A 15,482-nucleotide genomic window follows, 5' to 3' on the forward strand; every position below is an offset into this window, starting at 1 on the left:
GGTCATGCAGACTAAGCAAAGATTTCGTGACTGACCTAGTCATTCCTGACTAGGCATACAGAGAGTGATATGCCTCGATTTTAGACAGTATCAGCTAGCTAATATCAACTTTAAATTACATAAAGTACACATTTTTATCGGACGCGAATTCCTACCCAGCATCTATCGTCCCTGTTAACGAACTACGAGAGATCTTAAATATTGCTTCTTCACAAGTAACTTACTTGAAATGCCGTGAGGTAAAGCTTTGTGTTGGACAGGGATTCGAGCCCAGAACCTCATCGGATTGTTATCGAAGCATAATCAACTGTGACATATCGGATTTTCTCGGCAGTAGCTAGATGTTTTAACTGAAATGACCAGACGAAACATTAATTTTTTCCTTCCCAAGACTCCAACCTGGCACCTATCGCTATTATATTCTAGAGAAAACGGACGTTAAATATGGGTTTGTTACACCAGCATCGACATTTGAGCATGTTTGAACTAGAAAAAATATGATGAAGAGTTCAGTGCTGACTGGAGATCGAACCCCACACATATCGTTGTCGACTACACACAAAGAGGCGTCAGTTGCCGAATTTTTCTCCACCAGCAGCTCGGAATAACATTCTTGAACTTAAGGTGATCTCGCAAATAGTTCTGTGTCTCACTGGGAGTCAAAAACGTCAGATATCTTTAGTGTTGACAGCGAAAGAAAATTCATAAAAATCAAAATTATTATCCACCAGCAGATAGGTGTTCTCATGCTAGAGCTGCAATATCAAAAATCTCCATATCAAAAATCATCGCCAGAAGTTGGCATTGAATCCAGGCCATGAGTATATGAACCTATCATCAATCCAACAGACCACCAAATCCTCTTCTCTGTGACTCATTTTTCTATCGTAACGCCGTTGCACCTCACTGGATAAGAATTCTGATGCACAGGGTCACTGTAGTGGTTTGAAGCATGTTCCGTACATTCATTTACTTGATTGACCGAATCGCCATGAACTAGCTGCCTCAGCAACCCAGTGCATACATTCGCCTCTGTTTTGTAATCACCGAAATAAAATCACCTAACTGCCACCTACTCGGAACTGCGAACAGTGTAGTATGCAGAAATTTAAATAGGAAATGTTCCTTTCCACTTGAGCTACTCTATTGCGCTATCTGTTTGTTGAAAACGTCGTGAAGTGCAAAAGAAAAGCTGTAACTGTCTGTCTCTCAGGAGTCTTGATCGGGCCATATGCATTATCACAGAGCACTGCGGAATGCGGAAGTTCTGGAGGAATTTTTGTTGACTTCTGGAGCCCTTTTTATACCTCATGAAATCCACACATTGCATGTTATAACACAATACAAAAATGGTTCAAATGGCTCTGAGTACTATGGGACTCAACTGCTGAGGTCATAAGTCCCCTAGAACTTAGAACTACTTAAACCTAACTAACCTAAGGACAACACACACATCCATGCCCGAGGCAGGATTCGAACCTGCAACCGTAGCGGTCGCGCGGTTCCAGACTGTAGCGCCAGAACCGAACACAATACAGCGAGACCTTCAGAGTTGATGGTCCATATTGCTGAACACACCGGTACCTCTAATACCACGCATTAATGCATGCCTGTATTCATCGTAGCATACCACCCACAAGTTCATCAAGGCACCGTTGGTCCATATTGTCCCACTCCTCAACGTCGATTCGGTGTATATCCATCAGAGTAGTTGGTGGGTCACGTCGTCCATAAACTGCCCTTTTCAATCTATCCCAGGCATGTTCGATAGGGTTCATGTCTGGAGAACATGCTGGCCACTCTAGTCGAGTGATGTCGTTATCCTGAAGGAAGTCATTCCCAAGATGTGCACAACGGTGGCGTGAATTGTCGCCCATGACGACGAATGCCTCGCCAATATGCTGCCGATATGATTGCACTAACGGTCGGAGGATGGCATTCACGTATCGTACAGTCTTTACGGCGCCTTCCATGACCACCAGCGGCGCATGTCGGCCCCACATAATGCCACCCCAAAACAGCAGGGAAGCTCCACCTCTCCTGACCGGGCTGCCTCCAAATACGTCTCCAACGATTGTCTGGTTCAAGGTACATGCGACACTCGTCGGTGAAGAGAACGTGATTCCAATCCTGAGTGGTCCTTTCGGCATTTTGTTGGGCTCATCTGTACCGCACTGCGCGGTGTCTTGGTTGCAAAGATGGACCTCGCTATGGACGTCAGGAGTGAATTTGCGCATCATGCAGCCTATTGAGTCGTAATACGACGTCCTGCGACTGCACGGAAAGCATTATTCAACATGGTGGCGTTACTGTCAGGATTCCTCCGTGCCATAATCCGTAGACAGCGGTCATCCACTGCAGTAGTAGCCCTTGGGGGACCTGAGGAGACATGTCATCGACAGTGCCTCTCTCTCTGTAACTCCTCCATGTCCGAACATCGCTTTGGTTCTCTCCGAGACCCCTGGACACTTCCCTTGTTGCCGAGAGGTTCTAGGCGCTACAGTCTGGAACCGCTCGACCGCTACGGTCGAAGGTTCGAATCCTGCCTCGGGCATGGATGTGTGTGCTGTCCTTAGGTTGGTTAGGTTTAAGTAGTTCTAAGTTCTAGAGGACTGATGACCTCAGAATTTAAGTCCCATAGTGCTCAGAGCCACTTCCCTTGTTGAGAGGCCTCTCTGGCACAAAGTAACAGTGCGGATGCGATCGAACCGCGGTATTGACCATCTAAGCATAGTTGAACTACAGACAACTCGAACCGTGTGCCTCCTTCGTGGTGGAATGACTGGAACTGATCGGTTGTCGGACCGCCTCCGTCTAATAGGCGCAGGTCATGCATGGTTGTTTACATCTTTGCACGGGGCTAGTGACACCTCTGAAAAATCTAAGGGACTGTGTCCGTGATACAATATCCACAGTCAACGTATATCTTCAGGAGTTCCGGGAACTGGGGTGATGCAAAACTTTTTGATGTGTGTATTTTACCCGTCTTTCTCTACATCTTACCCCTATTTTTCTTAGGGTTTCGAACATGTGGCACTATTTGACATTACACTGTCGAAAGCTTTTTCCTAGTTGACGGATCCTATGCTCGTCTCTTGAATTTTCTTCTGCCTTGCTTCCATTATCAACCGCAACATCAGAAATACATCTGGTGATTTACCTCTCCTAGAGCCAAACTGATCGCCGTCATTGATTTTCTTCTACATTCTTCTGCATATTATTCTTGTCAGCAACTCGGATGCATGAACTGTTCAGCTGGTTGTGTAATAGTTCCCACACTGTAATCTTCGTAAATGTCAGGATGACGTTTTTCCTGTCTGGTGGTCATGCATTCTGGACACCAAGGTGAATAGTTATTTTGTTGCCCTTCTCCCAATGAGTTTAGAAATCCCGATGGAATGTCATTTACCCCTTTTGCCTAATATGACCTCAAGTCTTCCAGAGATCTCCTAAAGTCTGATTGTAATACTGGATCCCCTCTCTCTTCCCTATCGACTCCTGTTTCTTCTATCACGCCATCAGGTAAGTTATCACCTTCATAGAGGCCCTCAACGTGCTCTTTCCACCTATTCGCTCTCTCCTCTGCATTTAAAAGCGGAATTCCCATTATATTCTTAACGTTGCCGACCTTGTTTTTAATTTCACCGAAGATTGCTTTGGTTTTTCTATACGCTGTGTCAGTCCTTCCGACAAACATTTCTTTTCCGTTTTCTCCAAATTTTTCATGTAGTTATTACGCCTGCACTTCTTATTTATGTCATTCCTAAATGACTTATTTCTGTATTTCTGAATTTTCCGGAACATTCTTTTATTTCTTTTTTTCGTCGATCAACTGAAGTATTTCTTCTGTTATCCAAGATTTCTTCGCCGTTACCTTCTTTGTATCTACGTTTTTCTCCACTGCTTCTGTGATTGTCCTTTTTAGATACGTTCATACCCCTTCAATTGAAATTCCTGCAGCACTATTCTTTATTGCAGTATCTATAGCCTCAGAGAACTTAAAATGTATCTCTTTATTCGTTAATACTTCCGTTTCCCATGCGCACTGATTCTTCCTGACTAGTCTCTTAAGCTTCAGCCTGCTCTTCGTCATTAGTAAATTACTTTTACTACAGGGCTGCTGTACGAAGAATAGAATGAACCGAAAAGGCATTGGCTCTTCCGTTGCTGTGGATGGACCTCGTGTGTTCGTTGGAGTACTGAATTTCAGTATAACAAAGCAGATACTTTTTCACGTGGTAGTGGTTGGTTGACTGTTGCTATTGTTTGCTGTAGTAGTATCAGTAAAACTGGTGCCCTTGAAAGTTCCTATGGTGGTGATGTAATTACTTATCGTACTTTTAATGTTTTTGAAGTGCGTAGTAGAAATATTGGTACATCTTATTTTAATGCTACTATGTCTTTTTTGTGAGAACACGTAGTTGTCTTAAGATTGGCCCTAATGAGGCAATTTATGTATGGTGTATAGGACATGACGTATGTGAAGCTGTAAATTTTGTTGGTGATTTTACTGTATGTTTTCATAAATAAAGTCTGTGACCTTGGAAAAAAGACAACACATTCTTCATGCAAAAGCTGAGAAGCGATTCTTGGTGTAGTCAATCTCAGGGGCAATCTGGGATATTCCCCGTGTGAGGCACCACAGTGCATTTCTGTGAGTCACAGTTCGTTTGCATTGTTGCAACTCTGAGCTGTATTACTGAACCGAGTATTGCCGTGCTGGAGGGGGCAGCTATAGCATATCTTATTAACTGTCCCTGGGTACACCTTACAATCCAATATCTGATTTTAGATCATCTGCCTGACCATGATGTAATCTAACTGAAATCTACCTGTACCCCCTGGCCTTTTCCAAGTATTGAACAGAGTATGCTCTGTCACCATCTGAAATTTATTGCAGAACTCAAGTAGTCTTTCTCCTCTCTCACTCCTACTAACAAGCTCCTACTCTCTCCTAACCCTTTCGTCTACTCCTTCCCCTCCAACTGTACCCAATCCCCTGTGACTATTAAGTTTTAATCTCCCTTTACATACTGAATTATCTGTTCAGTATCTTCATGTACTTTTTTCCCTCTGCTTGTGACCACGGCATGTCTACCTGAATTATTGTCGTCGGTGTTGGTTTGCCGTTGCTTCTAATGAGAACAACCCTAGCACTGAACTGTTCGCAGTAGCTCACTCTGCCCTACCTTCGTATTCGTAGCGAACCCTACTCCAGTTATACCACTTTCTGCTACTATTTATATTACTCTAACTCGTCTGACCAGAAATCGTTGTCTTTCCATTTCACTTCATTATATCTAGATTGAGGCGTTTTCAGGTTTTCTAGATTCCCTGCCACGTTTGAACTCCTGACAGTCCATGGTCACTGGGGCAAGCCAAAAATCCTTCACAGTGGGGGCACAGTCATGAAACTTTTCCAATTTCAAGCCACATGTCCTGGGTGTATACTTAACGTGTCTTTAATGCAGTACTTTCCATTGCCTTTTGCATGCTCATGTCGTTGATCATTGCTGATTCTTTCACTTTTAAGGGCAGTTCCCCACGCCAAGGACAAGAGAGTGCCCCGAACCTCCATCCGCAACTCCGCTGTCTTTGACGAGGTCGTTGGCAGAACGAGGATGGCTTCTTATGCCTGAAGTCTATGGCCACCATTGCTGTCGAATTTTATTCAAAATTTAAGCATTAGCTGAGTTCGAACCCGGGACCGACGACTGTATGATTAATAATCAAAGACTATCCCTAGACCATGGGTGTTTACCTGATTACTAATCAAAGACGTTAACACTAGACCACAGATGCTCAGCGCATCTTATTAACTGACATAAAATCCATCTGATGAAGATACAGTACAAGGGGTTGCTTACAGATTTTTATCTTCATTTCGGATTCAGGACGGCCAAGGTCAAGTCAAACCTAAAATGCTCTCATTTAAGGGTTCAGCTAAATGAAGCCAATCTTGGTGAAAGTCAAAAAGCCTTTATTCTGCAAATAGTAATAACGACATGCATAGGTACGTTTCTTTCATTGGAAATCTCTTTGCGAATACACTTTTGGCCACATATATACTATAGCGTCCCCAGTACACTCGAGTAGAGGATATTGTGTCCCAAGCAGTGAACTGGACAATCCGTGTTGTTCACACTGTAGAGTCTGTCAACATATCTCGAAGGGTGATTTCCAATTTATTAATTTTTATTAATATTTTAAGGAAAACATAACAACCAGTTCGAGAGCGGAGAAAATCTCCGACCCGCCCGGGAATCAAACTCGGGATCCTTTTGCAGCCGTATGCTGCCTTGACCATGCAGCACCGATGCAGACCACGACAAGAATGACTGTCACGACGGGAAGTTGGCTCCAGAATTGGCATACACCGAGCATTTTATAGTGACGTAAAAAGCATTGAAGACGTCCGTTTTAGTGATTTCCCGCAGTTATTAGCACGATTCCAGCAGACAAGACACGTGTCCAGGCGCTACAGTACGGGACGTCCACAGTGTACAACAACACAAGAAGACCGATATCTCACCATCAGTGCCCGCAGACGGCCACGGAGTACTGCACGTAGCCTTGCTCGGGACCTTACCACAGCCACAGGATCAGTTGTCTATAGACACACAATCTACAAACGACTGAACAGACATGGTTTATTCGCCCGGAGACCTGCAAGGTGCATTCCACCGACCCCTGGTCACAGGAGAGCCCGTAAAGCCTGGTATCAAGAACACAGTACATGGTCATAGGAACAGTGGTCCCAGGTTACGTTTACGGACGAGTCCAGGTAGTGTCTGAACAGTGATTCTCTCCGGGTTTCTGGCGTGAACCAGGAACCAGATACCAACCCCTTAATGTCCTTGAAAGGGACCTCTATGGAGGTCGTGGTTTGATGGTGTGAAGTGGAGTGGAATTATGATTGGTGCACGTTTGATGGTGTGAAGTGGGGTGTGATTATGATTGGTGCACGTACACCCCTGTATGTCTTTGACAGAGGAACTGTAACACGTCAGGTGTATCGGGACGTCATTTTGCACCTGTATGTCCGCCTTTTCAGGGGTGCAGTGGGTCCGACATTCTTCCTGATGGATGATAACGCACGGCCCCACCGAGCTGCCATCGTGGAAGAGTACCTAGAAACAGAACATATCAGGTGAATGGAGTGACCTGCTTGTTCTCCAGACCTAAACCCCATCGAGCACGTCAGGGATGCTCTCGGTCGACGTATCTCTGCACGTCTTCAGACCCCTAGGACACTTCAGGAGCTCCTACAGGCACTGGTGCAAGAATCGGCAGCTGCTCGACCACGTGATCCAGAGTGTGCCAACCCGTTGTGAGGCCTGTGTACATGTGCATGGTGATCATATCCCGTATTGATGTCGGGGTTCACCAATACCATGGAATTATAGATCTGTGTCGGGTATGTTCCTTATGTGCTCATGCTATTGGCGCCAGTTTTGTGTAGTGCCACGTTGTGTGGCACCACAATCTGAAATTGTCCTTAATTTATGAGCATGAGTGTAGATCACACTACACGGCTCGACAACGGGAAAAAGTTGCCCTCTCAGCACACTGGAATTACCTAATCATAATCGAAGTCTCTCCCATTGCAACGGTTCCCTCAGAAGATAGCCGGTCAAGACACCGGTCACCTGCGCGTGACAACACACGTTTCCTCCAACCGATTTCCTTCCTCCTCGTCCCCGGTGACTGTCCATTTCGTAATGGCCTGCCTCGTAAACACTTCAGACCGGAAGGCGCGGCGCAAGAGTGCCACCAGGCGACCAGAGGAAAAACGTCTCAGAATTTCGATTTACAGACCGCAATCGATACCAGCCGACACGGCTGAAATCAGCTGAACATGCGAGAAACAGGATGAAATTTGTAGCGCATCGCTGCAGGAACTCTCGTCACAGAGTGTATCACTCAGGAGGCCGCCGTTGAAGAGTGAGACAGGCTTAACGACGAATGCACCACTTTGTGGTCAGCGTACCAAGGTGGATACAATCACTTAACGATGTTTACTGTTATCCAACAACAGATTTTGACTTGCAAATGTGCAAAGATGTTCTTTTTTTAACAGACTGACTGTTTTTGCTACTGTTCAGCTGTCCCTACTGATCGGTTTTATACAACCCGCAATACCTTCAAAAACTAAACGCTAAATTTGCATGTTCTCTCGCTCACTATGCGCAAACTATTATTTGTACAGAAAACATGAGCACGACCTTTATGTAGGGAATTTAATGTAATTAATTTGTGTACTGGCATAAGTTTTCGCAGAAGACCACGGTTTTCGATTTTCACACGAAAACATGTTTGAAAGTAACTATTGTACATTTTCTTGAATAATTGAAAAACTACAGCCTCTATCACAACCGCATTCCAGTACAAAATTTAGCCACATTAAATATCCTACAAAAATGTGATGTTAATTTTTACTATTGGACTAATAGTCCAGGCATAGGGAGTGAGAGAATATGAAAATCTTATGTGTCGTATTTGAAAGCATCAAGGGTTGCACAGAAACCGGCAGTAGATGGAGCTCAATTACTCTGTATCTTTATCTCTCTCTCTCTCTCTCTCTCTCTCTCTGTGTGTGTGTGTGTGTGTGTGTGTGTGTGTGTGTACAACACATTCCTACTTTCATTGTTGCCTTTGAATCTAAGCCCACAAACAACACAAATTTACAGAAATGCTATTCTGAGCAGCTCATCTTTATGCAGCTGTGCTACTTCATACAGCGGTGCTGACGCTGCTGACCGGCAAGACCTGCTTCTGGCGTATTGGTACATTTTGCCAAACGTCTTCGAGATGTCAACTTAAAATTAGGTGGACTCATAAAGAATGATGAGGTTCTCCGCAGAATCAACGAAGAAAGAGACATATTGAAAACACTGACAAGAAGAAGGAACAAGATGATAGAGTCAGTGTTAAGACATCTAGGAACAGCTTCAGTGATTAAAAGGGAGCTGTAGAAAGCAAAAATTATGGGAGAATACATCCAACAAATTACTGCGGACTTCGATCGCAGGTGCTACTCGAGATGAAGAGGCTGGCACAATAGAGGGATCCTTGGCAGGCCTCATCAAACCATACAGCGGACTGTCTACTCAAGAGGGTCCACTATTTACACTGTCTCGCTTTCCAGTCACTGTCATAGAGCTGGTGACATTGGTGTAAGCCTGTGGGCAACAGGCCGGTGGGTGCAGGATTTGGATACATTTTTGTCTGCGCCTGCTACAAACACGAGCAGGAATCTGGCAAATGAGAAGGTTACCAACTCGATAGCTCGGCGCTGGCAGTCCATGCACATTGATACTCGTGTTCAAATACGTTTTCCATGCTGAACAGCGATTAATTCGTTCAGGGATGCAAGATGAGTCACGACAACGATGGCGCTTAGGAAGGTGAGATTTATTTGCCATTGTCAGTCTGGGAATGAAGCTAAGTGTGTAGGGTAAAAATTTTAGTGAGGGACCTAAGCTTGACTACAGTAAGAGGGTTGAACTGAATATAGGTTGCAGTACTTCTGCAGAAGTGAAGAGGCGCGCATAGATAGCGTGGAGAGCTGCTTTCAGCCTTCTTCCGACTGAAGACCACAAAAAACAATGTTTTTTAGCAGATCCATTCAAAATAGGAAACGCAAAGGCATCTGTAAGTGTGAATAATTCTACGATGGTTGCCGGCATTTTTTTCTTCAGCAGTTCTTCACTGAACTTAATGAGAATTACACACACGAAAGAATGGTGTTTTATCTACGCATCCTATTTTTCCTCGTATCCTCCAACCCGTTCTCTGGTCTTTCTCCACAGCGAAACAAGAGAGTATATGCCCTGTCGGTACCAAGCCTTGTCCTGGTGCAGGAGCCAGTGCTTCACTGTGTGAATCACCTCCTCATCGTTCTCAAAACGTCTTCCACGAATGGCATCCTTTAATGGTCCAAACAAATGGAAGTTCGAGGTGGCTGTGTCAGGCCTGCAATGTAGGTGGGGTAACACTGTCCAACCCAGTTTTGCGATGTGTTCAGCAGTCCTCAGACTTGTGTGGGGCCGAGCGTTGTAGCAAAACACCTCTTGGGTTGCTGTTGCGCCGAAGTAGCCAGAAGCACGTCTTGAGTTTCGTTAATGTGTTGACATGTGCTTCCGAATTAATGATACCGCCTCTTGGCATCACATCAATGACAATCACACCTTCACAGCCCCAGAACACGGCTATGGTGAACTTACCAGTGGAAGCCATTGCTTTGAAATTTTTCTTCTGTGGGGAGTGGGAATGGCGCCATTCCATCGACTGTCGTTTTGTTTCGGGTAGCTGGCCGGTGTGGCCGAGCGGTTCTAGGCGCTTCAATCTGGAACCGCGCGACTGCTACGGTTGCAGGTTCGAATCCTGCCCCGGGAATGGATGTGTGTGATGTCCTTAGGTTAGTTAGGTCTAAGTAGTTCTAAGTACCCGTGGTCTGGGGGTAGCGTCTCTGATTCATAATCAAAACGTTTTCGGTCCCGGGTTCGATTCCCGCCACTGCCTAAATTTTTATAAATAATCAGCATTGGCGGCCGCAGACTTCCGGCATAAGAAGTCAGCCTCATTCTGCCAACGGCCTTGTCAAAGAGGGCGGAGGAGCGGATAGAGGTTCAGGGCACTCTCTTGTCCTAGGGTGAGAAATTGCCCCTAAAGGCGGAAGAATCAGGAATGATCAACGACATGAGGATGCAGAAGGCAATGGAAACCACTGCATTAAAGACACGTAACGTGTATCCACAGGACATGTGGCCTGTAATTGAAGAAGTGCCATGATGATCTCTCAATTGGCAAAAGATTCCGGAATAGTCCCCCATTCGGATCTCCGGGAGGGGACTGCCAACGGGGAGTTTACCATGAGAATAAGATTGAATAATCAACGAAAGGATAACGTTCTACGAGTCGGGGCGTGGAGTGTCAGAATCTTGAACGTGGTAGGGAAACTAGAAAATCTGAAAAGGGAAATGCAAAGGCTCAATCTAGATATAGCAGGGGTCAGTGAAGTGAAGTGGAAGGAAGACAAGGATTTCTGGTCAGATGAGTATCGGGTAATATCAACAGCAGCAGAAAATGTTGTAACAGGTGTAGGATTCGTTATGAATAGGAAGGTAGGGCAGAGGGTATGTTAGTGTGAACAGTTCAGTGACCGGGTTGTTCTAATCAGAATCGACAGCAGACCAACACCGATAACGATAGTTCAGGTATACATGCCGACATCGCAAGCTGAAGATGAACAGATAGAGAAAGTATATGAGGATATTGAAAGGATAATGCAGTATGTAAAGGGGGACGAAAGTCTAATAGTCATGGGCGACTGGAATGCAGTTGTAGGGGAAGAAGTAGAAGAAAAGGTTACAGGAGAATATGGGCTTGGGACAAGGAATGAAAGAGGAGAAAGACTAATTGAGTTCTGTAACAAGTTTCAGATAGTAATAGCGAATACCCTGTTCTAGAATCACAAGAGGAGGAGGTATACTTGGAAAAGGCCGGGAGATACGGGAAGATTTCAATTAGATCACATCATGATCAGAGATTCCGAAATCAGATACTGGACTGTAAGGCGTACCCAGGAGCAGATATAGACTCAGATCACAATATAGTAGTGATGAAGAGTAGGCTGAAGTTCAAGACATTAGTCAGGAAGAATCAATACGCAAAGAAGTGGGATACGGAAGTACTAGGGAATGACGAGATACGTTTGAAGTTCTCTAACGCTATAGATACAGCAATAAGGAATAGCGCAGTAGGCAGTACAGTTGAAGAGGAATGGACATCTCTAAAAAGGGCCATCACAGAAGTTGGGAAGGCAAACATAGGTACAAAGAAGGTAGCTGCGAAGAAACCATGTCCGCAGCTCGTGGTCGTGCGGTAGCGGTCTTATTTCCCACAACCGGGTTCCCGGGTTCGATTCCCGGCGGGGTCAGGGATTTTCTCTGCCTCGTGATGACTGGGTGTTGTGTGATGTCCTTAGGTTAGTTAGGTTTAAGTAGTTCTAAGTTCTAGGGGACTGGTGACCATAGATGTTAAGTCCCATAGTGCTCAGAGCCATTTTTGAAGAAACCATGGGTAACAGAAGAAATACTTCAGTTGATGGATGAAAGGAGGAAGTACAAACATGTTCCGGGAAAATCAGGAATGCAGAAATACAAGTCGCTGAGGAATGAAATAAATAGGAAGTGCAGGGAAGCTAAGACGAAATGGCTGCAGGAAAAATGTGAAGACATCGAAAAAGATATGATTGTCGGAAGGACAGACTCAGCATACAGAAAAGTCAAAACAACCTTTGGTGACATTAAAAGCAACCGTGGTAACATTAAGAGTGCAACAGGAATTCCACTGTTAAATGCAGAGGAGAGAGCAGATAGGTGGAAAGAATACATTGAAAGCCTCTATGAGATTTGTCTCACGTGATAGAAGAAGAAACAGGAGTCGATTTAGAAGAAATAGGGGATCCAGTATTAGAATCGGAATTTAAAAAAGCTTTGGAGGACTTATGACCAAATAAGGAAGGAGGGATTGATAACATTCCATCAGAATTTCTAAAATCATTGGGGGAAGTGGCAACAAAACGACTATTCACGTTGGTGTGTAGAATATATGAGTCTGGCGACATACCATCTGACTTTCGGAAAAGCATCATCCACACAATTCCGAAGACCGCAAGAGCTGACAAGTGCGAGAAATATCGCACAATCAGCTTAACAGCACATGCATCGAAGCTGCTTACAAGAATAATATACAGAAGAATGGAAAAGAAAATTGAGAATGCGCTAGGTGACGATCAGTTTGGCTTTAGGAAATGTAAAGGGACGAGAGAGGCAATTCTGACGTTACGGCTAATAATGGAAGCAAGACTAAAGAAAAATCAAGACACTTTCATAGGATTTGTCGACCTGGAAAAAGCGTTCGACAATATAAAGTGGTGCAAGCTGTTCGAGATACTGAAAAAAGTAGGGGTAAGCTATAGAGAGAGACGGGTCATATACAATATGTACAACAACCAAGAGGGAATAATAAGAGTGGACGATCAAGAACGAAGTGCTCGTATTAAGAAGGGTGTAAGACAAGGCTGTAGCCTTTCGCCCCTACTCTTCAATCTGTACATCGAGGAAGCAATGATGGAAATAAAAGAAAGGTTCAGGAGTGGAATTAAAATACAAGGTGAAAGGATATCAATGATACGATTCGCTGATGACATTGCTATCCTGAGTGAAAGGGAAGAAGAATTAAATGATCTGCTGAACGGAATGAACCGTCTAATGAGTACGCAGTATGGTTTGAGAATAAATCGGAGAAAGACGAAGGTAATGAGAAGTAGTAGATATGAGAACAGCGAGAAACTTAACATCAGGATTGATGGTCACGAAGTCAATGAAGTTAAGGAATTCTGCTAGCTAGGCAGTAAAATAACCAATGACGGACGGAGCAAGGACGACATCAAAAGCAGACTCGCTATGGCAAAAAAGGCATTTCTGGCCAAGAGAAGTCTACTAATATCAAATATCGGCCTTAATTTGAGGAAGAAATTTCTGAGGATGTACGTCTGGAGTACAGCATTCTATAGTAGTAAAACGTGGACTGTGGGAAAACCGGAACAGAAGAGAATCGAAGCATTTGAGATGTGGTGCTATAGATGAATGTTGAAAATTAGGTGGACTGATAAGGTAAGGAATGAGGAGGTTCTACGCAGAATCGGAGAGGAAAGGAATATGTGGAAAACACTGATAAGGAGAAGGGACAGGATGATAGGACATCTGCTAAGACATAAGGGAATGGCTTCCATGGTACTAGAGGGAGCTGTAGAGGGCAAAAACTGTAGAGGAAGACAGAGGTTGGAATACGTCAAGCAAATAATTGAGGACGTAGGTTGCAAGTGCTACTCTGAGATGAAGAGGTTAGCACAGGAAAGGAATTCGTGGCGGGCCGCATCAAACCAGTCAGTAGACCGATGACAAAAAAAAAAAAAAAAGTTCTAAGTTCTAGGGGACTGATGACCTCAGATGTTAAGTCCCATAGTGCTCAGAGCCATTTGAACCATTTTGTTTCGGGTAGGTTTCATCACCTGGCACAATCCGGGACAAGAAGACCAACCCCCTCAGCTCCAAAACGCTGCAAAAATTCAAGGCAAATGTTTTTTTCTGTGCGATCTTTGTTGCACCGTCAAACAGCGCAGGACCCATCTTGCACACACTTTTGAATATCCAAGAGTGCGGTTAATTGCATCCAGACTTGCTTTGCTGATTGACAGGTGCAGCGCCAAGTGCCGAGTCGCAATGCACCTGTCCTCGCGAATGACAACATCAGCACGCTGCAGCATGTCAGGTGTGACAGCCGTGAACGGTCTCCCCCGACCGTTGCAAATCGTGGAGCTCTGTCGAACCGCCTTCTGATGACCTCACCTTCCGTGCCCAGCGACTAACTTTATTTCTGTCGACTACAGATGCTCCATGGACTTTGCGCAAGCGTTTGTGAATATTCCCCACTGTTTCTTTCTCTGCAGTGGGAGATTCAATGACAGCACGTTGTTTGTAACGTACATCGCCTACAGACGCCATTTTGAAACTGTCCTGCAGCTACGCTTTCAGTCGGGAGTAACGAAAACGTGGCGCGCTCACTCCAGACACTTCAAATAATGTATATGTAACGTTTCGCATTCGTAGCAGTGTTTTCGGCCGAGAAAAAAATGCGGTGCAGTAGTATCTGGGCCACCCTCATTTAACGTACAGAATGTCTGACTCCCAGTTGTTCTGCATACTTGTGAGATGCTATCGTTTGTGTTGTCTGCTCATATTTCATATATTGCAGTAACGTAATGTTCAAACAGACCAAACAAGGAAAAAATGTCCAGTGAACATGAGATCTTAAGTCCATACCTTAAGACCTATGAGCACTTGCTCATCTTCATTACGGTTCAAAATGTTCAAATGTGTGTGAAGTCTTATGGGACTTAACTGCTAAGGTCATCAGTCCCTAAGCTTACACACTACTTAACCTAAATTATCCTAAGGGCAAACACACACACCCATGCCAGGGAGGACTCGAATCACCGCTGGAACCAGCCGCACAGACCATGACTGCAGCGCCTAAGACCGCTCGGCTAATTCCGCGCGGCTTCATTACGGTGAAACACCTCTCTATTGAATAAGTGTGCGTGGCTCTTATGATATGCGTTTTAGAGCCCACCTTCTATTATTTTGAACCGTACCATCTCCTCCCAAAATAGGAAAGCAAAGAACTTGCAGTAGAAGAGGTTCGTTTTACAATAACGAATATGAGTAAATGCTCGTAGCTTTTAAGGTAGGCATTTTAGACTTTACTTTTACTAGACTTTTTTGCTTCGTATCGTCGTTCCTATCATATCCCTGAATGTTGCCGATTCCTGCTGGGACATCCTGTACACATCATTGATGTAAGGCGACCTTGTATACCCAAATAACTGGGATATGTTGCCAGATCTTTGCGTG

The sequence above is a fragment of the Schistocerca americana genome, chromosome 6 (genome assembly GCF_021461395.2).
Source record: "Schistocerca americana isolate TAMUIC-IGC-003095 chromosome 6, iqSchAmer2.1, whole genome shotgun sequence".
NCBI lineage: Eukaryota > Metazoa > Arthropoda > Insecta > Orthoptera > Acrididae > Schistocerca > Schistocerca americana.